General features: G+C 47.4%; 1 long non-coding RNA gene and 3 other non-coding genes across 5 annotated transcripts; all 4 read right to left on the bottom strand.

Moving 5' to 3' along the window:
* Positions 1-631: 631 nt before the first annotated feature.
* LOC123463436 lies at positions 632-6,513 on the bottom strand. 2 transcript variants are annotated; one of them, XR_006638935.1, is made up of 5 exons: positions 6,436-6,513; positions 5,023-5,227; positions 4,634-4,700; positions 2,448-2,537; positions 632-977 (listed from the first exon to the last, which is right to left on the bottom strand). It is a non-coding gene; the product is annotated as an uncharacterized LOC123463436 (long non-coding RNA). The 2 variants fall into 2 exon arrangements; XR_006638936.1 differs by having other exon boundaries at positions 2,448-2,550.
* On the bottom strand, positions 2,154-2,226 carry LOC123463840. The gene has a single exon (XR_006639212.1). It is a non-coding gene; the product is annotated as a small nucleolar RNA R38 (small nucleolar RNA).
* Positions 2,632-2,711, bottom strand: LOC123463841. Its single transcript, XR_006639213.1, has one exon. It is a non-coding gene; the product is annotated as a small nucleolar RNA R38 (small nucleolar RNA).
* LOC123463839 lies at positions 4,782-4,859 on the bottom strand. The gene has a single exon (XR_006639211.1). It is a non-coding gene; the product is annotated as a small nucleolar RNA R38 (small nucleolar RNA).
* Positions 6,514-15,433: the final 8,920 nt, after the last annotated feature.

The following is a 15,433-nucleotide window of genomic DNA, read 5'->3' on the forward strand; positions in this document are numbered from 1 at the left end:
TAAAAAAGCCATGGTCAGAAGAAATGGCATTTGGGCTTTCATTAGTAAAAATAACACCTTGGGGAAACCATAGTATCAAGCTACCTGGAGAGTAGAGGGCAATGGTGGGGCAGGATAAAACCCACCAGTTGGCTTTACATATAGATTATGTATGAAACAGCGAGAGAATGGGCATGGCAGGGCCTCAAGCTTCTGCAAATGAACTTGACACGTGTGCCACCTGTGCATCTGGATTACACGGGTACTGGGGAATCAAACCTGGGTCCTTAGTCTTCTCAGGCAAGTGTCAACCACTGAGACATCACTCCAGCCCCCCAAATCCAGTTTTATTTTAAATGAGGCGGGGGGGGGGGGGGAGAGAATAGGCACGCCAGAGATTCCAGCCATTGCAAATGAACTCCACATGCATGCACCCCCTTGTGCATCTGGCTAACTTGAGTCCTGGGGAATTGAGCCTCAACCCAGGGTCCTTAGGCTTCACAGGCAAGCACTTAACCACTAAGCCATATCTCCAGTCCCCCCCCCTTTTTTTTCTTTTCCAAGTCCACTTTTTAAGAAAATGTATTTTATTGTCATTTATTTATGATTAAGAGAGAAAAGGCACGTTAGGGCCTTCAGCCACTGCAAATAAACTCCAGAAGCATGCACCATCATATGCATCTGGTTTACACAGGTTCTGGGAAATCAAACCTGGATCCTCAGGCTTTCAGGGCAAGTGCTTTAACCACTTAACAACATCTCTCCATCCCAAGAAATCCACTTTTGATAAAATGTTTTTCTAGGTCATGCATCTCTTTCCCCAACACAGCACACATGTTCTTAAGAACACCCTGATTTTATGAACTGCCAAAGGGTTTCTGGGATGATCTGTCACTCGAATTCCTTGGCTACTTCTGAAGATCAAACCCAGGGGTTCTTTGATGAATCTTTCTGCGGGATGCAGCAGCACCGGAGCCCTAGCGATCCTGGGAGACAGCCTGGAAACCAAAGGAGAATGTCAAGTGAGAAGCTAAGTGACTCAGAACAGGAGCAAAAGCAACTGGTCTAGACCCCTCTAACCACCCTCACTGCGAATGTGTACTGGGAAGCTAATGGGGTTCTAAGATCATGGTTTTGGTATATGGTGTGTGCAGATGTGCATATGGCAGTCCAAGAACAACTTTTGGATGTCAGTCCTGGCCTTGCACTTACTTTGAGGCTGAATGAAGTTTTCCACCACTACTTCCAACAGGCTAGCTGCTCTGGCTCAGCTTCCTGTGTCCACTCTGGTATTCATGCTTGCATGGCAAGGACTCATCCACTAAGCCATCTCCCCGGCCCCAAGATGTGTTTTGTTAAATGATGTTTAGGGGAGAAGCTCCTCTTCACTCCCATGGACTCAAACTTTGAATCACTGAGCCTACAGAGCACCGAGATCCTAAGAAGCAGAGGAGGGAGACCTTTCCCACTGCTAACTGCCCTAGGCAGCTGGGGCCCACTTTCAAGCTGAGGAAATCTCATCCCAAATGCAGCTACCCTGGTGACCAAACAAAAATGTGACCTTAAGAACAATGGGCCTGCACATACCTCCCAGTTCCCACAGATAAGGGCACTTTAGGCCTGGCACTGAAGTGAGAACCAAGAGATCCCTCCCACCCCCAGTGCCACCCTGCTTCTCTCGCTCACACGCTACCCTAGGAGAGTTGTGCTGCCCGTGCCATTCAGACACTGAGAAAGGCTGCCAAGTGTGAGAAACAAAGCACGTGGAAACCAGACAGCTCTGCCCTTCTTGCCTAAATGTCAGGGCACTGCTGCAGACACAAGGTCAGTCACTAAGCATTCTCATGGCCACAAGCTGGCACACACTTCACATTCCCACCCAGACTTCAAAGAACACATTCATTTTCAAGAAGTATGTGACAACTACCCTTTCATTCCACAGTATGAGCTCAAAGTGAATCCTGGCTACTTGCCCATCTGTGCCAACTCCTAGGGCCTGTGCCCTCACAGTCATCAATCAGGAGACCAGAGGACTAGCAGGGCAACTGGCCCTTGGGGTTTTGAGTTCTGGAAGGATGATACACTAAGACTGGTCTCAGCAGGGGACAAGCTCCCTATGGAGTCCACTGAGGCCTTTACAAAGCCCAAACTGATGGGAACGTGGAGCCACACCCCCAAGCCTCAGAATAGATTATTTTCCCTCAGTTGAGATTTTCAGACAGGGATAACCAACCATCATTGGCTGGGGGGGGGGGGGCAGAGGCTTCTTGGGAACACACACATAAATACATAAAAATTACAAGACAGTCATGGTAGCTCACACCTTTCATCCCAGGGCTGGGAAGGCTGAGGTAGGAGGATCACAATGAGTTTGAGGCCAGAAAAATTCCCTGCCCCTTAAGCAGCCTTCAGTCCAGGGTGGGGGTATTGAATACCTAACAGTCTACCCCAGTGTGTCTCTCACATACTTCCACTTTGGAGCCAAGTCGACGCCCAGGTGCAGGAAGGCTGCCAGCATGGCCGCTAGATCCATTTCAGCCTCAGGAACCAGCCTGTACCTGAAGAGAAGAACTGTCAAAGAATGAGGGCTACTCAAGGAGCTAGTTACACAGGCAAACTCTCAAGCAGCTCTGTACAGTAATGCTTGGGAAGCCAAGTTTCAGATTTCCACATTCCACAAAGGCCTTTCTTTGCCTTCAGACAGGGATAACTTTCTATCATCATGGACTCAGCTCCCACAGCACCACCAGCCTTTGCACATGCCAACTCTTCCTCACCACAATGTGTTTACTTCCCCCACGAGAACCCTCTGCCACCCAGCCAGCTTTATTAAGAGTAGGCCAAGCTGGGCGTGGTGGCACACGCCTTTAATACCAGCACTCAGGAGGCAGAGGTAGGAGGATCGCTGTGAGTTCGAGGCCACCTTGAGACCCCATAGTGAATTCCAGGTCAGCCTGGGCTTGAGTGAGACCCTACCTCGAAAAACCAAAAAAAAAAAAAAAAAAAAAAAAAAAGAGTAGGCCACATCCCTCCATGGTAAAAGATGTACCCATTGTCTCAGGCTTAGCACACTGATAGCTTCTGTGCCCTAAAGATAGTCACTAGTTAGCCAGGCATGTTAGGACATGCCTTTAATCCTAGCACTCAGGAGGCAGAGGTAGATCGTAGTGAGGACAGCCTGAGCTACAGCAAAATTCTACCTCCAACAACCAAAAATATAAGTTAGTCACTAGAGGCTGAAAAAGGGGGATTGAGTTCAAGCCTAGCCTGGGCTACCTAGAGAAGAAGAAAGAACGGGCTGGGCGTGGTGACACCTGCCTTTAATCCCAGTACTTGGGAGGCGGAGGTAGGAGGATCACCTTGAGTTTGAGGCCACCCTGAAACTACAGAGTGAATTCCAGGTCAGCCTGGGATACACTGAGACCCTACCTTGAAAAACAAGAAAACCCAAGACCTCCCCCCGCCCCAAGGAAAAAAAGAAAGAAAAGAACGACAGGAAGAGAGGGAAGGAAAAGGTCATTCTCAGCAGCAGTGTCCACTAGCTGCACAGAAAGTGTCTGGCACGTCAGCAGAATGCCTTGGACGCGTCACCATCCTCTCACCTGGCCTACCAAAGGCCAGGCATACACCCAGCACCTGCTACTAAAAGGTGACATCTCCATCACCTGTAGAGAGCAAGCAGATGGCTTACAGTATAAGACAGAGGATTAGACATCTACCTAAAGAGCTACTTAAAATAGCCACTACAATCTTGCTATAGTAAAATCCGAGCGAAAAGTAGATTGGATCATCTGTTTCTACATGCCTGCTCAGGCTGACTACAGATTACTGGTCCCACTCCATTCTTATGACTGGAAGTAGGACCAAGGAAATGTGCATATTTTAACGACTTTTGGGTTGATTCTTGCCTACCTTATTTGAGGCAGGCTTTTCCAGTCTGGATTCTCACTCTGCAGGGCCCACCTTGTGCTTCCAGAAAATTCTCTCTGCCTTACACTTGCCATAGGCCCTGGCAAAACCATTCCCTCTCTCTTTTTATTCTTGCAAGTAATTAAGGTATTTTAAAAGTAGTAATATTCTTTAAATAAATAAGATGTGCTTCTTGGGCTTTACAACCTCAGCTCTGAGTTTGGAGTTTCTCATAAGGACTAACACTGTTCCTTGAAGGCACTTAGAATCATTCATTTAATGCAGAAGTACCCTCCACTCCAGTCAAAAGCTACCAACCTAATCTAACTCAACAGCTGGCTGTGCAACCTTTGGGCAGAATCCCCTAATCCTCAGTTTACTTAAAGTATGGGGGGGTCAGTCGTGGTGGTGCACACCTTTACTCCCAGCACTTGGGAGGCAGAGGTGTGAGGACTGCTGTGATCAAGGCCACCATGAGATTACATAGTGAATCCCAGATCACCCCTGGCTAGAGCAAAACCCTACTTCAGGAAAAAAAAAAAAAAATGTAGGGAAAAGGAATTCTCTCCCACAAGACTGTTAAATATTGTTTGTGAATGTGCTTAGCAGAGAGCTAAGAATTTCATATTACTTTTCTCATCTGGGCTTTTACAATACTGGCCTCCTCCTCCCAAACCTAACATACCAGTCCTTGCAGGTGACCACAACCTATGCAATACTGAGAGTTAAGCATCTAACCACTTACAGAAACGTCATCAGGAAGATCCATAAGCTCAATGTATTTCACATCGTCCACAGCCAATACCTTCAATCTAAGAGAAATAAGGATTGCACACTTCAATCAAAAAAAAACTTAAGGCAAGCATTCCTAAAACCAGTGTTAAAAAGCTGAGCTGAGCCTCAGTAAATCAAAACTCTTCACAGAAGATGTCATTTCAGACAGGGATAACTTGTCACCATCCTCAGCTCAGTCAGTAACAAACTCCTAAAACCCAACCAACCCAACTGCATCTGCAAGGCAGCCCTTCATCCTACAACAATGGCATCCACAGATGTCGAGTGACACCTAGTGGTCCCAAATTCCACTGGCACTCATTTTTAGCAAAGAACTAGCATGGTGGGTAGAGCTCTTACCTTAACCAGACCTCGGTGTCAATGTGCATTCAGTTGATCTTAGCTTCAGAGCCAAGTAGATAAGCCACTGCCCCATGGCCTTCTCATTTCTGGTGCCCACTCAGGTGGGTGCTGCTTGCATCCACTTTTACTCTTAGAGGTCCATTTATTAAGATGGAACCTGCAGCCTGGCTTCTTGTGGTCCCAGCAGAAACCAAGGGTAGGCCTTCAGGAAAGAAGAAAAGGTGTAGTTAATACTATGGTTATCCACAGTACGTAATCCTGGGCATGGAGAGTTGGCTGAGCAGTAGAAGGCACTTGCTTGCAAAGCCCAATGGCTCGGTTTCGATTCCCCAATACCCATGTAAAATAAAGCCCAATGCACAAAGTGATGCACGCCATTGGAATTCGTTTGCACAAACAAGAGATCCGGGTGAATCCATCCTGTCTCTGCTTGAGATATCAAAAAAAAAAAAAAAAAAGGTTGTAAACTGGGTGTGGCAGCGCATGCCTTTAATCCCAACACTAGGATGGCAGAGGTAGGATTGCTGAGTTTGAGGCCACCCTGAGACTATATAGTTAATTCCAGGTCAGCATGGACCAGAGTGAGACCCTACCTCGAAAAACAAAAATTCGGGCTGGAGAGATGGCTTAGCGCTTAAGGAGCTTGTCTGTGAACCTAAGGACCAAGGGAGGTTCGATTCCCCAGTACTCGCAGAAAGCCAGATGCACAAGGTGGTGCATGGGTCTGGAGTTTGCAGTGGCTGGAGATCCTGGTGTACCCATTCCCTCTGCCTCTCTCTCAAGTAAATAAAATTTAAAGGCTCTAATCCCATTACGTCAAGGTATTCCAAGTTGGAAGTTGTGTGTCAGAACCTCTCCTGCTGAAGTAAGGGCATCACTGCCAGCCCGGCTTAGCACGTGGGTGACTTGTGAAGTACGAGGGGTCGAGCGGGATTCAAGGACCACTGTCTCCTAGGGGGGGACCTTCGGTGCCAAAAACCGTACCTCTGCTCTATCTCACCTAAGATTTCTTATCGTTTGGGTGGAAGGAATCTTCGTTCTTTTTCTTATCTTATTGTTTACATATTTATTTGATAGAGAGAAAGAGGCAGAGAGGGGGGAGAAGATGGGCGCACTAGGGCCTCCATCCACTGCAAACGAACTCCAGATGCATGTGCCCCCTTGTATATCTGGCTAACGTGGGTCCTGGGGAATCGAACCAGGGTGCTTTGACTTTGCGGGCAAACGTCTTAATACTTTAGCCGCTAAGTCATCTCTCCAGCCTTGGAAGGCATTTTCTTACACAGACCTCCCAATGGCTTAAGAGGGAGACGAGACTAGTCCGTCTCCGTTTCCCTTTGGGAAAGAGGAGGCCAAGTATATCAGTGCCATATCGAGGAAGATCACATTCCCCCACCTCCACAACCTTACCATCACCGAAAGCCCGAGGCTTCCCAGGGCCCACAGCACGGAGAAGCACCGCCATGGCTTCCAAACACGCGGCGGACCTCGGAAAGAAGGAGATCGCGCCTGCGCGCGGTCTTCCCGACAATCTCGCAAGCACTTCTCGCGATGTTACGAACGGGCTGATGGGAGATGTAGTTGGCAAATCTCCGCCGTGTAGCCTGAGGGGCCGATTCACCCGCGCGTGAGCGGAGCTGGGGTAAGATGGCGGCCGCCAGCAGGGGCAGTAAAGGGCCCGGGGTGGAAAGCAGTAAAAAAGACCAAGATGAAGGTCACTCGGCCCAGAATGTCGCTGCGCTTAATGCATAGAGTGAGGACGGCGGAGTCAGAGAAAGCTGGCGGGCTCGGGGGCGCCACGGATGTTACCTCGCGTTCCTCGGGGGTCCTTGGAAGGCTCGTAGGGCGAGGCTGGACGCGGGCAGCAGGGGGCGCCCGAGAGCCGCGGGCCGGCGCCTCTGCAGCCGCGTTCTGTTCCTTCTGAAAGGGGGAAAAAGCAAAAGTTCTAAGTTAAATTGTGGGAAGGAGGGAGAATAAGCCAGACGCGGTAGCTCACGGCCACTCGCAGCACTGGCGCTCGGGAGACCGAGGTAGGGAGATCGCGGTGAGCTCGACACCAGCCTGGGCTACAGAGTGAGTTCCAGGTCAGCCAGGTCTAAAGTGAGACCCCCCACCTCACAACAGACAAGCAAACAAACAAGAAGACAGAAAATGAACACCGAATATTGCAACACCCGGAGTCTTCTCAATGTCATTTTTCATCTTTAAAAAATAAATTTCTTGGGCTGGAGAGATGGCTTAGTGGTTAAGCGCTTGCCTGTGAAGCCTAAGGACCCCGGTTCGAGGCTCGGTTCTCCAGGTCCCACGTTAGCCAGATGCACAAGGGGGCGCACGCGTCTGGAGTTCGTTTGCAGAGGCTGGAGGCCCTGGCGCGCCCATTCTCTCTCTCTCCCTGTATCTGTCTTTCTCTCTATGTCTGTCGCTCTCAAATAAATAAATAAAAAATTTAAAAAAATAAAATAAAATAAATAAATTTCTTGTACCAGGCGTGGTGGCACACGCCTTTAATCCCAGCACTCGGGAGGCGGAGGTAGGAGGATCACCGTGAATTCTAGGCCACCCTGAGACTACATAGTGAATTCCAGGTCAGCCTGAACTAAAGTGAGACCCTACCTCGAAAGAACAAAATAAATAGATTTCTTAACCCGGGGTGTGGTGGCACAGGCCTTTCATCCCCAGTACTTACGAGGCAGAGTAGGAGTGAATTCCAGGTCAGCCTGGGCTAGAGGGAGACCCTACCTTGAAAAACAAAACAAACAAACAAAAACAGAAAGAGCGAGGATGGGCACACCTGGGCCTCTTGACACTGTAAATGAACTTCAGGTGATGTACCACTTTGAGCATCTGGCTTTAAGTAGGTACTGGGGAATAGAACCTGAGCCATTAGGCTTTGTGAGCAAGCATGTTTAACCGCTGAGCCATTTCTCCAGCCCCTTTATTGTTTGGAACTCACTATGTAGGCTCAGGCTGGCCTCGAACTCACAGCGATCCTTCTACCTCTGCCTCCCAAGTGCTGGGATTGAAGGTGTGCACCAACACACCCGGGATTCAGTTTTGAATCGGGCATAATGACTAGATTCCGGGTCAGAATTTACACCAATTTGAGAAAGTTCATGTTTACAAGACCAGGGAGCCTTGCCTGCTTCTCCCTCTCCCCGTTCTCATGGAATAGGGCCCTTTCGGGAGCATTTCGCCTGTATCATTTATGCTGTGTTTGGTAATATATTTGCTAGTATTTATTTTCAAGTAACCACATTTGTTTATGCTTACTTCCTGCAGTCTGATTGTAAGCTCTTCTGGGGCAGAAGTCTCCTTTTATTTTATTTTTAATTTCTTTACAGCACCGGATTTGGTGTTTGGCCACCTCTGCTCACACAGTGTTCTGAGTAAATAATCATTAGTTCATTCAACAAGAACTCTGGCCCTTGGGTTTGTCTGTCTTACCCCTGAAGCCAAATTATTTAGTTTGATTCTGAAAGGAAGGATGAATTCTCTCCCTGCACGCTAAGTTCTTTCACTGGGGACTTGCACAGGGAGGGGAATGCTGACAGCAATTTGCCAAAGCTGCTTATGAAACTGATACTCACGTGCCCTCGCCACAGGGAACAGAATAATGGCTGTTACCACTTCATGTAGCATGTCCTAGGTACCTGAGACTCCATAGCGAATTCCAGGTCAGCCTGGGCTAGAGGAGACCCTACCTTGCAAAACCTAAATAAATAAATAAAATTTCTTAAACCGGGTGTGTGGTGGTGCACACCTTTAATCCCAGCATTCGGGAGGCAGAGGAAGGAGGATTGCCATGAGTTTGAGGCCACCCTGAGACTACATAATGAATTCCAGGTCAGCCTGGACTACAGTGAGACCCTACCTTGAAAAACCAAAATAAATAAATAATAAAAATCTAAGCTGGACAACTGCTCCTCCGTTTTGAGCCAGTTGGTGGCAGAAAGCACACAGTTGAGCATTCATGGGAGCTGTTTTCTGAAACCATGTGAGGCTGTGGGCTCCGGCAGGGCTCTTGAACCCAAGACACATTGACACCAGAGAGCAGTGTGGACCGTTACTCCTAGCTCCTCACGCTGCCACGTGGCTCCTCTCCTGTAGAGCTCTGCTATGCACTGTGGAGCTGTAGCAGGCTCCCAGCCCGTAGGAGTGCCATGAGCATCTGGCCAGTGGCCAGGAGACCTTGTGCCTGGGCGCACATGAGGCACAAGTGTGTGAGCAATCCAGGGAAAACTGGAGAAACTTCAAAGATGGCATCGGAATTCCTGAATGAGCAGTCAAGGACAGAGCTGCTGAGACTGAAGTGTGGTGTTACTGTGATATCATTGACACGCGACGTCACTGAGCCCTGGTGTGCATGAGTTTTATGTTCAGTGGGTTATATACTCATTCTATAAGACCAGTGCAGCTCTAACATGGAAAGAGCCACCATCTCGTCGTGAGTGACAGACCTAAGTCACAAGCTGAACGTAATGCTGTCCAGAGACCCAGGCTCTGAGTACTGGGGGCAGATCTGATGAGCTGGTCTGTTGGGGTTGGCCAGTCACACAGAAGATCTAAGAAAAGTCGAAACCCACAGCCACAAAAAACAGTCTTTGTGAGCTGTGGAGACGGCTCTGTGGTTAAAGGCACTTACTTGCAAAGCCTGCTGTCCTGGGTTCGATTCCCCAGTACCCACATAGAGCCAGATGCACAAAGTAGTGCATGCATCTGGAGTTGGTTTACAGCAGCAAGAGACCCTGGTGTGCCCATATTTATTCTCTCTCTCTGAAACTCTCCTCTCATAAATAAATTAAAAATATTACATGCTTTTTTTGTTTGTTTGTTTTTCGAGATAGGGTCTCACTCTAGCTCAGGCTGACCTAGAATTCACTATGTAGTCTCAGGATGGCCTTGAACTCATGACAATCCTCCCACTTCTCCCTCCCGAGTGCTGGGATTAAAGACATGTGCCACCATGCCCGACCTAAATTAAAAATATTAAGAAAACAGAAGCCAGGCATGGTGGTGCATGCTTTTAATTCCAGACTCAGGAGGCAGAGGTGGGAGGATTGCCAAGAGTTCAAGGCCACTTTGAGACTTCATAGTGAATTCCAGGTCAGCCTGGGCTAGAGTGAGTCCCTACCTCAGGGGAAAAAAAAAGAGAGAGAGAGAGAGAGAGGAGAGAAAAGAAAGAAAACAGGGCTGGGGAGATGGCTTAAGGTGCTTGCCTGCAAAGCCTAAGGACCCATGTTTGACTCTCCAGATCCTACATAAGCCAGATGCACAAAATATAAGGCAAGTGCAATGTCGCACATGCCCATTAGGTGGCACAAGTGTTGAGTTTGATTGCAATGGCTGAGGTCCTGATATGCCAATTCTCTCTGTCTCTAAAATAAAATAAACAGTCTTTGCAATATTGAGGCTAAAGTACTGATCTCAAGAGGAATCTTGAATTGTATTAGTAACATGGCAGAGGGTAGGTAGGAACCAAAGTAGCTGTGTGCTCACCCTGGGAGCAGTGGATCAGTGCTTCCCCAGGAAGCATCTCTACATAGGCTTTGTCAGTAGCCAGTCTGGAAGCTGTTCCTCCTCCATATTGTCTGCCGTCCAAGTATGGTCAAGTTTGGGGAAGTTTTCTTGTTTTAAAAAACAACAGCTTCTCTTCTACCTTTGGGACATTGTAAAGATGTCATAGTTGGGTTGCCACATCTGGCATCTGTGAGGCTTCCCTGGAAGCAGGAGCCAGCGCCTGTGAAGGCAGAGTTAAGGAAGAAATGACAGGAGCCCATGGTGCTGTTAAGCTCCTGAAGAAGCCAGTCCTGACCCCTGGCTTCCAGACCTCTTGCTGTGGTTCAGAGGCACGTTTAATACTTACGTAGGAGGAGTCTTATAACCAATGACATCTTAGCTCCAGTTGAATACAAAATGTAGGATTTTAAAAAGAATTTTGGCCTGGAGGGATGGCTTAGCAGTTAAAACGTTTGCCTGCAAAGGCAAAGGACCCAGGTTCGATTCCCAGGATCCACGTTAGCCAGATGCACAAGGGAACACATGAGTCTGGAGTTCATTTACAATGGCTGGAGGCCCTGGTGCACCCATTCTCTCTCTCCCCCCTCCCTCTTTTTCTGTTAAAGAAATAAATAAATAAAAGTAAAATATTTAAAATATAATTTCATGGGTGGGAGTGATGGCTCAGCGGTTTAAGGCGCTTGCCTGCAAAACCTAAGAACTCATGTTTGATTCCCCAGATCCCACATAAGCACAGTGACGCAAGTGTGCAATGTCGCACATGCGCATGAGGGGGCGCATGCATCTGGAATTCATTCACAGCGGCTGAAGGCCCTAGTGTGCCCATTCTCTCCCTCCCTCTCTCTCTCTCTCTGCCTTTTTCTTTCATTCTCTCAAAATAAATAGATAAAACAGATATTTCATTTGGGGGGTTTAGTCTTCACCTTCCGTCTCATTCTGAGTCAAGGTCTCTTGTTTTTCACTGCTCTTTTCTCAAGCTTCTGGGTAATTCTCTAATCTCTGCCTCCCCTTCTCACCTTAGGTGCACTGGAGTTACAGAAGGCCACCACAACTTCCAGCTTCGCCATGGGACCTGGGGCCCTGAACTCAGGCACTCAAAATTGTGCAGCAAGCTGTTTATTCACTGGACCATCTCCCCAGCCCAAGAATCTCGCTCATTTTTTCATGCTTATGTGTGTTCCTATGTCTGTGGATGGGTTTGTGTACAGGTGTGTGCACACAAGGGATGACCATCAGGTGTCTTCTCCAGTTGCTCCCCACCTTAGGTGGGTTTTTTTTTTTTGGTTTGTTTTTGTTTTTGTTTTTTTAATTAATTAATTAATTTATTTATTTATTTGAGAGCGACAGACACAGAGAGAAAGACAGATAGAGGGAGAGAGAGAATGGGCGCGCCAGGGCTTCCAGCCTCTGCAAACGAACTCCAGACGCATGCGCCCCCTTGTGCATCTGGCTAACGTGGGACCTGGGGAACCAAGCCTCGAACCGGGGTCCTTAGGCTTCACAGGCAAGCGCTTAACCACTAAGCCATCTCTCCAGCCCTTGTTTTTGTTTTTGAGGTAGGGCCTCCCTCTAGCCCAGGCTGACCTGGCACTTACTCTGTACACCCCAGGCTGCCCTCAAACTCACAGTGATCCTCCTACCTCTGCCTCCCAAGTGCTGGGATTAGAGGCATGCACCACCATTCCTGGCCACCTTTGTTTTAATTATATTTATTTATTTATTTGCAGGTGTGTGTGTGTGTTGTGAACATGCTCTTGTTGCAAACAAATACCCATGTGGCTTTACATAGATGACTGTAGAGCTGGACTTTAACCAGTCGGCTTTGTAAGCAAGTGCCTTTAACCGCTGAGGCACCTTCCCAGCCTGCTACACTTACTTACTTACTTTCTTTCTTTCTTTCTTTCTTTCTTTCTTTCTTTCTTTCTTTATTTATTTATTTATATGTATGGGGGAGTTGGAGCACCAGTGTCACTGGCAAGGGGGAGCTGGCGATAACACCCACAAACCTACCCCAACCACATTCCTCCTCCAGCAAGGCTCTACCTCCCAAGTCACCTTCAGCTGGGGGCCAGGCACCCAGAATACCTAAGTCAAACCACTGCGCCCTATTTGTTGAGACTAGATGACCTTGGGGTTGCGGTGCTTCCTGTGTGCTTGCAGACCGTTAGAGAGGAAGAGCAGCACACTTCACCTTCCTCATCCGCAGAGCAGTTGCCTCTAGTAAACTGTTACTAACACACGGATTAAAAAAAATAAACAAATATGAAGAATATGTAGAATTCTCTGGACTTCGTCTGCTATTTCCTGGACATGTCTCCCCTTCCCAGAAGCCCCTGCCTTCTCGCAGCTGTTGCATAACCTTTGCTTTGTGATATTGTTTGTGAAATTGTTTTTTCCCTTTGCCTTAAAATCCCCTTTCCCAGCTGAGCGTGGTGACACATGCTTTTAATCCCAGCACTCAGAAGGCATAGGTAGGAGGGGCAATGTGAGTTAGAGGCCAGCCTGAGACTACATAGTGAATTCCTGTTCAGCCTGGGCTAGGTCGAGACTCTACCTTGAAAATCTAAAAAAAAAACAATTATGCCCCCCTTTCCCTCATCCTCTGCTTTGCTTGGCTGAGCTCATCCTAGACACTTCTGGCTGTTGTGCTGCCAAAATCCTTAAGCCACTTTCTAGTGACACCTTTGCTGTGGCAAGTGCTTCAGCATGTGCTCTGTAATCAGGCCAGTCTGGAGGAAATCCCAGCTCTCCTGACTCTAGCTTGAATAACTCGACATACGACTTTATCTGGCTCATTTCTTCATGCTTAAAATGAGAGGAATGGCAACAATGAGGCTGTTCCAACACTCTGCACCCAGGGCTGGGGGATGTCTCAGCAGTTAGAGGTGTTTGTTGCCAAAGCCCACCGGCCTTGGTTGGATTCTCTGGTACCCAAGCAAAGCCAGGGGCACAAAGTGACTCCTGCAACTGGAGTTCATGTGCAGTACCAAGTGGCCCTGGCATGCTCATTCTCTCACTATAAGTAAATAAAGTATGTTTTAAATATTTGTTTAACTATTTGAGAGAGAGGGAAAGAAAGAGGCAGACACCGAGAGAGAGTGAGTATGGGCACGCCAGCACCTCCTGCCACTGCGAATGAACTCCAGACACATACACCACTTTGTGCATCTGGCTTCACATGAGTACTGGGGAATCAAACCCAGGCCATCAAGCTTTACAAGCAAGCACCTTTAATGGCTGAGCCATCTCCCCAGCTCCAAATAAAATTTTTTTTAAAAAAAGAAAGACTGTGTATCTATAGCCCTTAACGTGCCTGGCACAAAGTAAGCAGTCCCCACATGAGAGCTCTTGATGCTTACAAACACTCACATTCACTCCCAGCACTCTTCATCCCCCTGTATGATGAAGGATGAAGATGTGACTCCTTCGCCCCCCTCCCTCCCTCCCCTCAACGCTACTGGAGATCGAATATAGGGCCTCACATGCATCTGGGATTAGCAGCGTACTCCTTCATGTTAAGTGCTTTTGGAGACAGGGCCTAAGTTGCAAAGGCTGACTTTACACATTCTGCAACTCAGGCTGTCCTTGAATTTACAGTCTTCCTGCCTCAGCCTCCCTTGTAGCTGAGATTCCAGGCTAATCCTATGGTTGTTTTCATACCGTGCTGTTCTGCTAGGTGGTGAGCAAAGATGAGGTCTTCTTTTTCTGCCAGTCATCTTTATTGAAGTACAATGTGCATACAATAAAATTCGCGGGGAGCACTTGGGATCACCATGGGTTCCAGGCCAGCCTGGTGCTCCAGAGTGAGTTCCAGGTCAGCCTGGCCTAAGTGAGACCCTACTTGAAAATAAGTAAATAAATAAAATGCATTTGAAATATATCTCTAGAGTATCATAGTCATATACACCCATATCACCCCCAGATTTAGAATGCTTTTGTCCTGGGATGACCCAAAAGGCAACATAGTGCTGAGAAGAAGGGACGGAGGAGTGTCCAGCACTGAAACATCTCACAACCTCTAAGGCTCAGGGTCCATTGCGGGAGAGGTGGCGGAAAGAATGTAAGAACCAAAGGAAGGGTACCACTCCTTACAATGCAACTGTCCAGACAGAATTTGGCCTCAATATACAAGACCTCACAGTGCCGAGCAATACCCACACAAGACCCTCATAATAGGAGAAAAATATGATGACATCAAATTAAGACTGATGGAGAGAAGGAGGGGATATGATGGAGAGCAGAGTTGTGAAGGAAACTGGGGAGAGGAGGAAAATACCATGGTTTGTTGTCTGTAAGTATAGAAGTTGTCAATAAAAAATATATATTTAAAAATGCTTTTGTCATCCCAAAGAACACAATCATATTCCTTTTTTATTCTTACTGCCAGTTCCCATATCCAACCCAGGCCATGGCCAGCATCTGATATACATTGCATCATTACCAGTTTTCCCTGTCCTAAAATTTCATAAACATAGTCACATACAAGGTACCCTTGGTCTCTTCATTTGCCCATGTTGTTGTTTATATACATGGTTCATTTATTAAACTTTTTGTTGGGGGAGGGGTTGAGGTAGGGTCTAACTCTAGCCTAGGCTGACCTAGAATTCACACCAAGCTTGTTAAATGTTTTTATTTTTTAATTTTTCACAATTTTTATTAACATTAACATTTTCCATGATTATAAAAAGTATCCCATGGTAATACCCTCCCTCCCCCCTCACTTTCCCCTTTGAAATTGCATTCTCCATCATATCCCCTCCCGTTAAATTTTTTTATTGACAACTTCTGCATGCATAGACAATATTCCATGATCATTATCCCTTCCCACTGCCCTCCCTTTCCCCATTCTAAATCATTTCTTTTTCTTTCTTTCTTTTTTTCAAGGTAAGGT

The sequence above is a fragment of the Jaculus jaculus genome, chromosome 9 (genome assembly GCF_020740685.1).
Source record: "Jaculus jaculus isolate mJacJac1 chromosome 9, mJacJac1.mat.Y.cur, whole genome shotgun sequence".
Lineage (NCBI taxonomy): Eukaryota > Metazoa > Chordata > Mammalia > Rodentia > Dipodidae > Jaculus > Jaculus jaculus.